This window comes from Lactuca serriola, chromosome 4 (assembly GCF_051521515.1).
Source record: "Lactuca serriola cultivar US96UC23 chromosome 4, Lser_US96UC23_V15, whole genome shotgun sequence".
Classification (NCBI taxonomy): Eukaryota; Viridiplantae; Streptophyta; class Magnoliopsida; order Asterales; family Asteraceae; genus Lactuca; species Lactuca serriola.
Window position 1 is genome coordinate 163513328 of NC_136411.1, and position 14102 is coordinate 163527429.

Genomic DNA, 14102 nt, shown 5'->3' on the forward strand with positions numbered 1-14102 from the left:
GGTTTCAATGAGCACTTTATATGATTGACATTGGCCAAAATGACATTGTTGATGCGGTTGACAATAAGTATTCATATGCCCAAGTTATAAAAAGAATACCATTAGTTCTTGAAGAAATTAAGAATGCCATCAAGGTGAGATTAAATTGTAAAAAAAAGACAAAAATAGCCCAAACAGTTAAACTTTTGACTCATTTCCATTTTATATTTATTTTTTTGTCCAGAGTATACATGATAATGGTGGGAGCAAATTTTGAGTTCCTAACACTGATTGGTTTCTTGTTATGCTCAAATCTTAACAGCTATCATGGCAACATTCACCAATAGTTTTGGACTGACAACTTCTAGCAGAAGATATCGCGTACGTGTTCTTGTGCTGTTATTATGGATTCGGGAAAATCCTTGCTTACTGGTCCAACTGTATGTATCTCACGTGAAGCTTCTGTTAGAACTATTAATCTCAGGGATTTCAATTTTTTCATATTTCTTGTATAATAAATATTATGAAATATTAGCAATGTTTTACATTTACTTAGTATTGGAATGATTATTTGTATTTGACATATTAGTGCAATGAATTATTCTTATTGTTTATGGTATTTTATTTTGTATTATTATACTTTTAATGTGTTATTTAATTTGAAAATTAGTAAATCTATCAAAAATATATAATTTTAAAAACATTTAAAATTATGACACGCAAAATGCGTGTCGTCTTCGTTTATGATAGGGGCTTCCTTGATACGCATTGCGTGTCATAAACACGCACATCGTAAGGTTATGACATGCAAATATGTGTCGTCTTCCTTTATGACAGGGCCTTCCTTGATACGCATTGTGTGTCATAACTGTGCGTCGTAAATGTGTGTCATAAATGCGCGGCGTAAACAGACGACACGCAAAAGCGTGTCGTCTCTCGTTATGACAGGGCCTTTCTTGACGCGCATTTGCGCGTCGTCTGAGCGCTTTACGACACGCATTGCGCGTCGTAAAAGGCTGTTTTTCTAGTAGTGCCTTATAAACATTCATGAATGTCGTAGCAATGTCCAACCATTTCTGCCAATCTACAAGCCAAATTCATGACAGTCTTGATTCAATACCTACTTCCAAAGTATGATCAACTGTGGTGGTTTGAATAAACTAATTATTCTAGAAGTTAAAACATGCAAAATGAAACAATATTAAACAATTGACATGAGATAGTACCATACTAGTAAATAAAAAGCACCTTTTATTTATGCATCAAATGTCAATTACAGTCTATCTATTACAAGTTTCGAAATAGCTATCTAATCATTAAAACTAATATCATCCCTCAGCCCAATGCGCCTCGCATGCTATAAATGCTTAACCCTACTCAGTCCTTCATGAAGGGATCTATCGGGTTCTCATCTGATGATACCCTCTTTGCCACGAGGAGTCCTTCTATCTTGTGTCTTATGAAGTGATATTTCCTGTAGATGTTTCTGGACCTGCCATGATCCCTTGGTTCCTTCGCTAAGGCAACTACACTATCACTGTCACAGAAAATCTCCACAGGCTCCTTTATAGCTGGTACAACTCCAAGGTCTCCGATGAAGTTCTTCATCCATATCGCCTCCATTGTCGCTTCGTTTGCTGCTATGTACTCTGATTCGCATGTTGAATCAACTACAGTCTCTTGCTTGGAGCTTTTACAAGTAATTGCTCCTCTATTCAGGGTAAACACCCAGCCCGACTGAGAGCGGAAATTATCTCTGTCAATTTGAAAGTTGGCGTCACTATACCCCACCACTCTCAAGTCATCACTCCCACCAAGGGTAAGGACCCAGTCCTTAGTCCATTACAGGTACTTGAGAATGTTTTTCACCAAAGTCTAGTGAGCTTTGCCAGGATTCCCTTAATAGCTGATGACCATGCTCAAAGCAAAAGCCACATCAGGGCGAGTACAAGTAGGCCTGTCGAAAAAACCCGAAACCCGTTCTACCCACCCAACCCGTTCCGAATTCGGGTAGAATGGGTCGGGTAGAACGGGTAACGGGTATGAACATTCGGGTAATAGGTTAACCTGATAATAATATAGGTCGGGTTTTAGGTATGAATATTTATTTCGGGTATACCCGAATTCATTTTTTAAATAATACCAAATATACAATGCAGTCATGTACGCACACTTCAAATAAAACAAAAGCCTTCGTTTCCTTCTTATGAACGACGGCTCAACAGTCAACGCAAACTTGCAAATGGAATACGATGTTAAAGCTGAAGTCCTAAACCATCATAACAAGTCTCAGTTTCTCACTATCGCACAGAATGGAATTAAAGAAGTACATAACATATTATAATGAATTGTATTGTTATTATATATGTACTTGTTAATTGTATTGAGTATTTTCCTACCCGATTCTTTATTAAATCAACCAACATGTAAAAATAAAAAAATAAAGAAAAAAATTATCAATAAGTGTCATTTAAGAAATTTTCGGGTATACCCGATAATTACCCAACCCGGCCTCAAACCCGAATACTCGAAACCCGAAAACCCGAATTACAATATAGGTCGGATATCGGGTATTATTTTCTTAAGGAAATACCCGTTCTACCCGAAACCCAAAAATTTTACCCGTTCGACACCCCTAAGTACAAGTGATAGCATACATTATCGAACCAACAGCGGAAGCATAGAGTAATCGACTCATCTCATCTATCTCAGCCTCTATACTCAGACTCTGAGTTTTACTCAGTTTGGCATTGCTCTGGATCGGTAAGTCTCCTTTCTTGGAATTATGCAGGTTGAACCTCTTCAACGCTTTGTTCAAGTAGGTACTTTGACTATGTCCGATTAGTCTCTTACTCCTGTCTCTCAATATCCTTATCCCAAGAATATAGGCAGCTTCCCTAAGGTTCTTCATAGAGAAACACTTTCCAAGCTAAGACTTAACCTCCTGCAAGGTTAGGATGTCATTTCCTATGAGTAGTATGTCGTCCACATATAGTACCAAAAAGCTAACTAGAATCCCACTAGCTCTGACATATACACAGGACTCATCCTCGCTTCTCGAAAAGCGAAATTCTTTAACTTTCTCATCGAAACAAAGATTCCTTTTGCGAGATGCTTGTTTCAATCCATAAATGGATTTCTCAAGCTTATACACTATATTAGGGTACTTTGCATTGACAAACCCTCTGGCTGACTGATGTAAACATCCTCAGCCAACTTTAAATTAATGAAAGCGGTTTTGACATCAATTTTCCATATTTCATAGTCATGAAATGCGGCAATGGATAACATAACCCTAATAGATTTAATCTTTGCCACTAGTGAGAAGGTATCGTCATAATCAACTCCTGCAGTTTGAGTAAAGCCCTTCGCAACTAGTCGCACATTATATGTGTGTACTTTCCTATCCTTGTCAGTCTTCTTCTTGAAGATCCATTTGCACCTGACTGTTTTACGACCCGGTACATTGTCAACCAAGTTCCAACCTTGATTGTCATACATACACTGAATCTCACTGTCCATAGCCTTTTTCCATTTAGCAGACTTGGGGCCTGCCATGGCTTCCTTGAAGTTTTTAGGTTCATCCAAATTTACCAATGTGTTATCACTAATAAATGTATCACCTTCTGCAGTAATATGGAAACCATAAAACGCAGGTGGAACTCTAGAACGCCTTAGAGGCACAGACTCGTCAATTGGCTCAACATGAGTTTCCTCCTCAAGTTGATTAGTAGCGTTTGCGGTTCCTTCACCACTTGACTCTTGAAGTTCTTCAAGGTCAATTTGCCTCCCACTGTCCCCTTGGAATACTAGCTCTCTCTCACGAAAAACTGCTATCCTCGCAACAAATACAACATTGTCACTCTGTCTGTAGAAGAGATATCCAAAGGACTTCTGTGGGTAGCCGATGAAAATGCACCGGCTCACTCTGAGGTTCGAGCTTGTCGTGAGTCTCATGCCTCACGAAAGCCTCACAACCTCAAACCTTGATGTATGCTATCGAGGGAGTCTTCCCTGTCTACATCTCGTGAGGTGTTTCGGAAACCTTTTTAGTTGGGACTCGATTAAGGATTTTGGAGGCAGTCTCCAAGGCATACCCCCAAAATGAGACTGGTAACGAAGCTCGACTCATCATGGAACAAACCATGTCCAACAAGGTTCGGTTGCGCCTCTCAGCCACACCATTAAGTTGTGGTGTCCTAAGTGGTGTCAACTTTGAAACAATTCCACACTCCTTAACATAGTCTAAGAACTCAATACTAAGATACTCACCACCCCGATCGGATCGGAGCATCTTTATCTTCCTGCCCAACTAGTTCTCCACATCTTGTTTAAATTCTTTGAATTTCTCAAAGGTTTCCGACTTATGCTTGATTAAGTAGATATAGCCATATCTACTGTAATCATCAGTAAAAGTCACATAGAAGCGGTTAGCATCCCTAGTGGCAGTTCTGAAGGACCCACACACATCAGTGTGTATGAGATCCAACAAACCCTCACCCCTCTCACAAGAACCAGTAAAGGGTGACTTAATCATTTTTCCAAGCAAACAAGACTCGCAAGTGTCATCCAACCTTAATTCGAATGATTCCAAGACTTCAGCCTTCTGGAGTTGGCCTATGCGCTTCTTGTTGACATGTCCAAGACGATAATGTCACAAGGATGCCTTATCCAAATCATTAGAAGAATCGATATGCAACACATTAATTCCTAAGTTGTCTACAACCATCATAGTTTCATATACATCATTACAAGGTAATGCTCTAAAATAAAAAAAAAACATCATTATAATAAGGATTTATTGCACCAATTTCATTATCAAACGAAAATGTGAAACCTTGTTTGTACAAACCATGAAAGGAAATGTGACAACCCGAACCATTTTCCGTTTCCACTAATCGATTGTCGTTAATAAATTTTGAATTTTTATTAATTTTCCATCAAACTTCTTGGTTTAGAAAATCATCTAGTTTTATATAATTAAATTTTATATACGAGTCGGAATTGAAAATCACACGAAAAACCCGAAGTTCCTTGAAAAACAGCGCGCTAGCGGCCAGAACGAGTTTACGGCCGTAAACCTGTGTACTGTCGTAAACCCGTTTGCGGTTGGTGCAAGGTTGACCCCACCACCGACCATACCCTCAGCCTATAAATACGGGACCCCCACCTTCATTTGAACCTTCTTGGCTGAAAACTCTCTCATTCTCTCTCTAAACTCTTGACCGTAAACACACTAAAAACACCTCTTTTCTCCTGAAAATCATTAAAAATTGTCATTTGGTGTCGATTTGGAGCATCTGGAACACGTTTTCTTCGAAATCAAACACCCTTGTTCTTGAGTGTACGGTGCACACCTTTCAAATCTGCAAAGACCGTAAACCCTTTAAAGAGGAGTTCACGGTCGTAAACTCTTCACGGCCGTAAACTGCCTGTTCGGCCGTAAACCCTTGTTTACGGCCGTACACACCTCTTAAGTGGTGAAAAACCCGTTTCCTCGATTCGATCAAGTCTCGGTAACATTCCTTTACCGAAAGCAGGTGTTCTTCTAACACTTTATCTAATGAAATCGCTAATTTAGATACATATATGTATTTATATGATATTAGGATTCCGTTAAGTTCCAAGTATAATAACTCGAGGGTCTTCGTTTCCAGTTCGTTGATTCGACGCTTGCACACAACTAACAGTGAGTTCATACCCCTACGCTTTCATGATTTTTAAACGTTTTCAGGGGGAATACAAGCCAAACATGAACGATTTTTGGTGAACAAAAACAAAAGAATTTCAAGAAGTTTAAAACTTATGAAATTGATTCAGAGAATAAGGTACTCTTTCTGTTAAACAAGTATATAATTGCATAGTTTCCAGAAACAATACACTAACCAAGTACAATACATTTTAGGAAAACTATAATAGGTATAGTTTGGGGTTTTCAATACACAGTTTTACGAATTCAAAGTTAAACATTGCTAAACACATAAACTATGGAAGATTTAGTTTATGATATACATTACTACATTTGGATTTCAAGAGTACAACATTTAATAATTATTTATGTATAATTATTAATATACTACAAGTATACAACAGATTTCAATACAGTAGATCAATACAGGACTGCACGTAAAGTAGATTATACAAAATTGTGAGACTCTACTTCAAAACTGTACCCTTAGGTGCACTAAACTAAATCCTATCATAGTATAACCAGAGTCTCCTAGAGGGAGAGCGTGAGATTTGTGAATAGATCTATTCGGGACTGACAATCCCACACCTGAACTGCTAGCTAGAGTTAGGCATGCATGCATGGGATGACATATGTCATTTAACCGACACCTGAAGAATGTTGTAAAGGTCTCTAAGTCATATCACGCATGGTTATACGAACTCACAGTAGTATAAACTAATCATTGTTTACGGGATTCCATTCTTCATTAGTTGTATTTTAATTAATAAAACTGATATACATACTGGTGGTAGCCAGGGTTTTCAAACATAACATACTATACATACTGGTGGTAGCCAGGGTTTTCAAACAAGAACATACTGTGCATACTGGTGGTAGCCAGGTTTTTCAAACAGAACATACTATACATACTGGTGGTAGCCATGGTTTTCAAACAATAACATGCTATACATACTGGTGGTAGTCGGGGTTGTTGGAATAGTGTCTTCACCATAGCAACTTGACAGGATGATTTATTATGAGAGAATAAATATTATTAATATATTCTGAGAATAATATAAGGAATAATAATATTGTTATTTGATTAATATAAGTCATAAATTAATTAGAATCAATTTGGTGACTTAAAGAGATTAATTAAATAAGAGGGTATAAACTGTCAATTGTTTGATAGTTACACTATGGGCTGTAAATCCTTATTGGATAGGGTTGGACGATTTTTAGGGCTTGGGATAAGCCACAAATTGTCCAAGGGCTTATCTTGGAAAGGATTTGGATTGCTTTGAGTAAAGATTATCCAACTAGGGTTTAAGGGTGAAACCCTAGGAGCCTTACAAGTATAAATAGACCCTTGGGGCAAGGGAAATCGGCACCTCTGCAAAAGAAAAGAAACCCTGGCCGATTTATATTCCCTCTTCTCTCTCTTAAATCATCCTCTTGCTAGTTTCTGTTTGTAAGCCATTAGAGGAGTGACATTTGTGACTCTAAAGCTCCAAGAACAAGAAGATCAAACAAGTGTTTCAAGGTCTACTTCTAACTTTGATTTTGTATTGTTCTTATACTTTATTAGCCATTAGAAGTCTTGGATTCAATGCATGTTTAATTAGAGAAACCTAGATCCAAGCATTAGGGTTTGTATGTGCATATAGGAATGTTCATATGACCAAAACCCATCAGTGGTATCAGAGCCTAGATTGGTTTCTATTAAATTAATGCTTGATTGTTTGTTTCTTACTTGCAAAATTCGAATTTTGTGGTTCTGTGTCATGAACTCGACGAGTCCCATGGTGGACTCGGCGAGTTGGCCTGACTCGGCGAGTCCAGTTGGGAACTCGACGAGTTCGAGCGTCAGGAAGGGCCAAAATCGGGATTTTTGATATTTATCTTATGGAAACTTGCCTTTATCATATTAGATCAACCCTAATCCGATTTTTTGATATATATGACTATAATCTTGTCTAATTAAAGATATTTATCAATTAATAAAATATTTAATTTCCTTATGTGATAATTAATTAATTATTTTGATTAAATTGGTAAATTATTTTTTAAGAAATCATTAAATAAATCAAATATGGATAATTATGGAATTAATTGTTAATTAAGATTATTTGTTATTTGATCCTCCATGTTTTAAATGTTTAAAACTTGCCCTCATGTTTTTGAAATTTATGTTTTGTGATTAAAAGGTTAATTTAGACAATTTAAATTTCAAACCCTAGAATTTTACAAGTTTAAAATCCAACCCTATACTAATATAATATTACAAGATTAATATATATATATATATATATATATATATATATATATATATATATATATATATATATGTAACAGCCCGAAATCTCAGGTATTGTTTAATTATGTTTTTGGGGTGAGTTAAGAGGGGACTCGGCGAGTTGGAGCCTAGACTCGCCGAGTAGGATCGCAGACTTGGTCGCGGGTCCGCGACTGGACTCGACGAGTCCAGATATGGACTCGGCGAGTCGACGCTGTTCAGCAGAAACCCTAACCGTTCGGTTTTGGATCGTATATAATGCTCTTATATGTCGTCATTGTCCGTCTTTAGTCGATTGAGAGGAACCCTAAACGGCTGTGGGCATCTAGAGCAAGATTGGAGGATATTGGGGCTTGAAGAAATTGTTGGGCAAGGAGGAGAAGGGTTTTGGCTAAAGGAACAGCAAGGGATTCGAGTTCTGCAGTTTGGAGACACAGAGAGGGCATATTCCAGGTAATATTTTGGATTCCTTTATGTTATTTTGATGTGTATTCGAATCTAGGGTTTATGAAACCCATTTAGTGATTAGATGGGTTATTATGTTATTACCCAGTCGTTCATACCCCAGTAATAAGGTGTTTAGAAGTCCAGAAAGTCCCATGATTGTATATCTCGGGACCATACGTAATTCAGGAAGCAGTTGATCGTCTGCATGGCATGGACTCGCCGAGTTGTTCTTCAGACTCGGCGAGTAGCTTGAAGATTTACTGGGACTCATCGAGCTGTTCTTCAGACTCGACGAGTGGAGTCGGGGTGGCCCCGCGATTCTTCCAGGAGTAACTCGTCGGGTCGAGGAGGCTACTCGACGAGTAGATAGGGAATCTCAGAGAGTTGGAGGACGTCTAGACTCGCCGAGTCGCCATGGCACTCGCCGAGTCCGGTCGAGTTGACCGTTGACCGGAGTTGACCTAAGTCTGCCTTCTTAGGGATAGTCACACTCATAAGATATAAGTGTTGATGAGAGGTATGTGATGTTATAGGGAGGTCGTAGCTCGTCGGATTGTGCACGAGTGATTTCAGGATTTGCTAGCTTTCAGCATTTACGAGGTGAGTCTTCTCACTATACTATACCCGGAAGGGTTTGACTGTGTGACCGGAAGGTCGGATATGATATGTGATATATATGCTATATGTGGTAAGTTATTTGTTATATGTGCTATGTATGTTATGGGCCGGAAGGCGATTATATTATGGGCCGGAAGGCGATATGTTGTGTGATGGACCGGAAGGTCGGCGTGGGTAGGACCGGAAGGTTTACCCAGCAGGGACGGAAGTCCCCTGAGACACATGGACCGGAAGGTCAGGGCCTGGAAAGGCGTATGTGCGTAAGTTGTATATTGGGGAACTCACTAAGAATTTATGCTTACAGTTGTTGTGCAATATGTTTCAGGTACTAGCGAGGACCGTGGGAAGGCGCCGGCGTGATCGATACACACTGAAGAACGCTTTTATGATCTTGGGATTTTGATTATTTGTATTTGACAGAATACTTAAACTATTTATGCCTTGTTTTGAATGGAAATAAATATATTTTTAAAATGAAAAATTTGTTTGAGAATTTGCGTTGTTACAATTGGTATCAGAGCCTTGGTTTGAGGGATTCGGGTGCACCTTCGGGAGTAACTGAACTCAAACCGAGGATTTGAGGAAAACTTTTTAAATAAAGGCATAAACTTTTGTAAATGGTTTTGTGGTAAGCAAGAAAGAAGTAGTGTGTACGATCAGTCAGCGCCCGAACGGTAAAGATCCCCAAAATACCTTACAATATTATATGATATGAATTGTTATGCATGCTAGAAGACTAGGTATCCATGATAGGACTAGGGTGGCCTGATTTGTGATGCCTTAGTCTAGGAAAGTTTGCCTATATGGGATGCGTTGCTAGTATGCGGGTAGATAGTGCATATCAGAAGTAGAGTACTCACTATCCGGAGTTTGGGGAGGAAGACTTGGGATGAACGCTGATGCGGTGTGGTCGGTAGTATTGGGCCCGTACTACCGAGGACACCGGGTCAGTGGGAGACCCAAGGAAGAATCCCTGGATATCGGGGACTGAGTAGGGTTGCGTATCGAGTACGATTATACTCGATGGAATCTTTGATAGTTTTATGTTGTATTTCAGAGATATCATGGTTAGACCGCGCCACGGAGCGAGTTCGAGCGGTGTGAGTGACGAGGAGATTCGTCAGATGATTCACGAGGAAGTAGCGGCGGCGATCCGGGCTGAGATCCCGGAGATGTTTGGGTCTATTAAGACCACCCTGATGGAGACATTTGATGAGCGGTACGCCGCATTGACTGAGGCTGCAACCGCTGCAGCTACCGCAGCTGTGGCCGCTGCTAGGCCACAGGGGGTGACTCGTTGCTGTTCCGAGAGTTCAGCAACACGAAGCCACCAGAGTTCGATGGGACGCAGGATCCAATTGCTGCGATGAGGTGGATCGCGGATATAGAGGGGTGCTTCTACACTTGTTCATGCCCGGAGCACCTGAGGGTACGGTTCGCATTGAACCAGCTCCGTCTGGGAGCGAAGGACTGGTGGAAGTTCGTGACGGCGAACTTCACTTTGGCAGAGACTACAGCGGTGACATGGGAGGGGTTTACTGCCATGTTCAGGGATGAGTACGTTCCCCCGGTGGAGAGGGAACGATTGGTGCAGGAGTTCTTAACCCTCAAGCAGGGTACTGATTCTGTTGCGGTGATTACGCAGAAGTTTCATGAGAGGGCGATGTTCTGCCCCGAGCTGGTGTCCACTGATCAGGCTCGGATGAGCCGGTACTTGGGAGTGTTGAGGAGGGATATCCGGGAGTTTGTGTCGAACTCCACCTACCATACTTTTGCTGAGCTTCAGGCGAATGCCAGAAAGCGCGAGATCGAGTTGGAGACCCAGGCCAGGGAGGAGGCCGAGTCTCAGCGGGTGAACCGGCGACCGGCTCAGTTCCAGCCGGCAGCCAAGCGGACCAAGTCCGCCGATGCGAGGACGGGAGGTTCGAAGAGCCGCACTTGCGGAAAGTGCGGCAAGGGTCATGAGGGGGCGTGTCGATCTGGTGCTTGCTACAAGTGTGGCAAGGAGGGGCACATTGCTAGGGAGTGTCCCAAGGGATTTACGGTTTGCTTTCATTGCAACCAGACTGGCCATAGGAAGGCCGAGTGCCCTCAGCTTCTTCAGGGATCTGCACCTGCTGCCGGAGCTACTGCGACTCGACCGGTGAAGGCCGAGGCCCCGAGGGCTCGGGGGAAAGCCTTTCAGCTGACTGCGGAGGAGGTCCGCGCTGCGCCCGATGTTGTGGCAGGTATGTTGTAATTCATGTAATTATTTTAATGTCGAGATGTTATGCTTATGTTATTATATGCGTAGGTACTTTTCTTGTGAACTCTGTGCCTGCCTTAGTGTTATTTGACTCGGGTGCGAGTAGGTCCTTTGTGTCCTTAGCCTTTAGTCAGCATATCAGCGTTAGTCGTGAGTCGTTGAGTCGACCTTTGAGAGTTTCTATAGCTGACAAGAAAGTGATTTGTGCCACGGAGGTTCTTCGGGGATGTGTACTAGAGATTTTCGGGGTTGAATTCCCGATTGACCTGATCCCCATTGCGATGGGTGATGTCTGTGTCATCGTAGGCATGGACTGGTTGAGCCGATTCGGCGCTGTCATCGACTGTGAGCGTCAGCTGGTGACCATACGAGACCATAGTGGGGGAGTCCTTTCGGTGTACGGCGAGGGTACCCGTTCGGGATCAGCTTTTTGTTCGGCCGCTAGGGCGAGGCAGTGTCTACAGCAGGGCTGTAAGGGTTTTGTGGCGTATGTGATGGATACGCGTGAGGTTTCCGAGAGACCGAAATCAGTTGAGGAGGTCCCTGTGGTGCGCGAGTTTCCAGATGTTTTCCCCGAGGAGCTGCCGGGAGTACCTCCTGTGAGGCAAGTGGAGTTTGGTATCGATCTGGTTCCGGGGGCCGCGCCTATTGCTAAGGTGCCTTATCGTCTTGCACCTCCAGAGATGCAAGAGTTGTCCTCGCAGCTCCAGGAGTTGCTGGGGAAGGGATTCATTCGGCCGAGCAGCTCGCCGTGGGGAGCTCCTATTATGTTCGTCAAGAAGAAGGATGGTTCACACCGGATGTGCATTGATTACCGGGAGTTGAACAAGTTGACGGTCAAGAACAGTTATCCGTTACCGAGGATCGATGACTTATTCGATCAGTTGCAGGGAGCATCTTGGTTTTCCAAGATCGATCTGAGGTCAGGGTACCATCAGGTGAGAGTACGGGATGAGGACGTCCAGAAGACAGCGTTTAGGACGCGATATGGGCATTATGAGTTTGTGGTGATGCCTTTTGGACTCACCAATGCCCCGGCTGTGTTCATGGATCTCATGAAAAGGGTATGCAGGCCGATGTTGGATCGGTCAGTGATTGTATTTATCGACGACATTCTGGTGTATTCTAGATCTAGAGAGCAGCATGAGGAGCATTTGAGGGAGGTCCTTGAGGTATTGAGGTCGGAGAAGCTTTATGCAAAGTTCTCCAAATGTGACTTCTGGTTGCGGGAGGTCCAATTTCTAGGACATGTGGTTAATCAGAAAGGGATATTGGTCGATCCGGCCAAGGTTGAGGCGGTGATGAGTTGGGAGGTGCCGAAGTCACCCTCTGAGATCAGGAGTTTCCTTGGGTTGGCAGGGTATTATCGGAGATTCATTAAGGATTTCTCCAAGATCGCAGTGCCGCTCACCAGATTGACCTGGAAGGGTGTTGCATTCTCATGGGGGCCCGAGCAGCAGACCTCCTTTGAGACACTACGCCAGAGGTTGTGCGAAGCCCCGGTATTAGCTCTTCCGGAAGGGATGGAGGGTTTTGTGGTATATTGCGACGCATCGATTTCGGGACTGGGTGCAGTGTTGATGCAGAGGGGTCATGTGATAGCGTATGCGTCGAGGCAGCTGAAGCCTCATGAGGCGAGATATCCCATGCATGATTTAGAGTTGGGAGCAGTAGTGTTCGCTCTCAAGATTTGGCGTCACTACCTGTATGGGGTTCGATGTACGATATACACAGACCATAAGAGCTTGAAGTATTTGATGGATCAACCCAACCTAAATATGCGTCAGAGGAGGTGGTTGGATGTGGTCAAGGATTATGATTGTGAGATCCTGTACCACCCAGGCAAGGCTAATGTGGTAGCCGACGCGTTGAGCCGCAGGGCGGAGAGCACTCCATTGCGAGATGTATGCTTGAGACTGACTGTGATGACTCCAGTATTGGACGCTATTCGTGGGGCACAGGCAGAGGCTGTGCGACCAGAAATGCAGAAGAAAGAGCGGGTTGTGGGATTAATTTCAGAGTTCGTTAAGGATGGGCGAGGGCTTATGACGTTTCAGGGTCGGATTTGGGTACCGTTTGTGGGCGGTACGCGTATTACTTTGATGGAAGAGGCTCATAGATCGAAATTCTCGATCCATCCCGGTGCTACGAAGATGTATTTGGACCTGAGGAAAGAGTATTGGTGGCCCTGTATGAAGAGGGACGTTGCATGGTTCGTCGAGCGGTGCTTGACCTGCCGTAGGGTTAAGGCTGAGCACCAGAGACCGCATGGCAAGTTACAGCCATTGGAGATCCCCGAGTGGAAGTGGGAGCAGATCACTATGGATTTCATCACCAAATTGCCGAGAACTGCCAGGGGAGTTGATGCAATTTGGGTGATTGTGGATAGGTTGACGAAGAGTGCACACTTCCTTGCCATCAGCGAGAGTTCTTCAGCGGAGAAGTTGGCAGAGATATATGTGAGAGAAGTGGTATCTCGGCATGGGGTGCCGATCTCGATTGTGTCAGACCGTGATGTGCGCTTCACTTCCAGGTTCTGGAAGAAATTCCATGAGGAGCTGGGTACTAAATTGCATTTTAGTACCGCATACCATCCCCAGACAGACGGTCAGAGCGAGCGGACGATTCAGACGCTGGAGGACATGCTCCGAGCGTGTGTGTTAGACTTCGGGGGTAGTTGGGATGCGTATTTACCATTGGCAGAGTTTTCCTACAACAACAGCCATCATTCGAGCATTGGTATGCCACCTTTTGAGCTGTTGTATGGTAGGAGGTGTCGGACCCCAATTTGCTGGGGAGAGGTGGGAGAGAGAGTGATGGGCAGCACGGAGATCGTGCTCCAGACG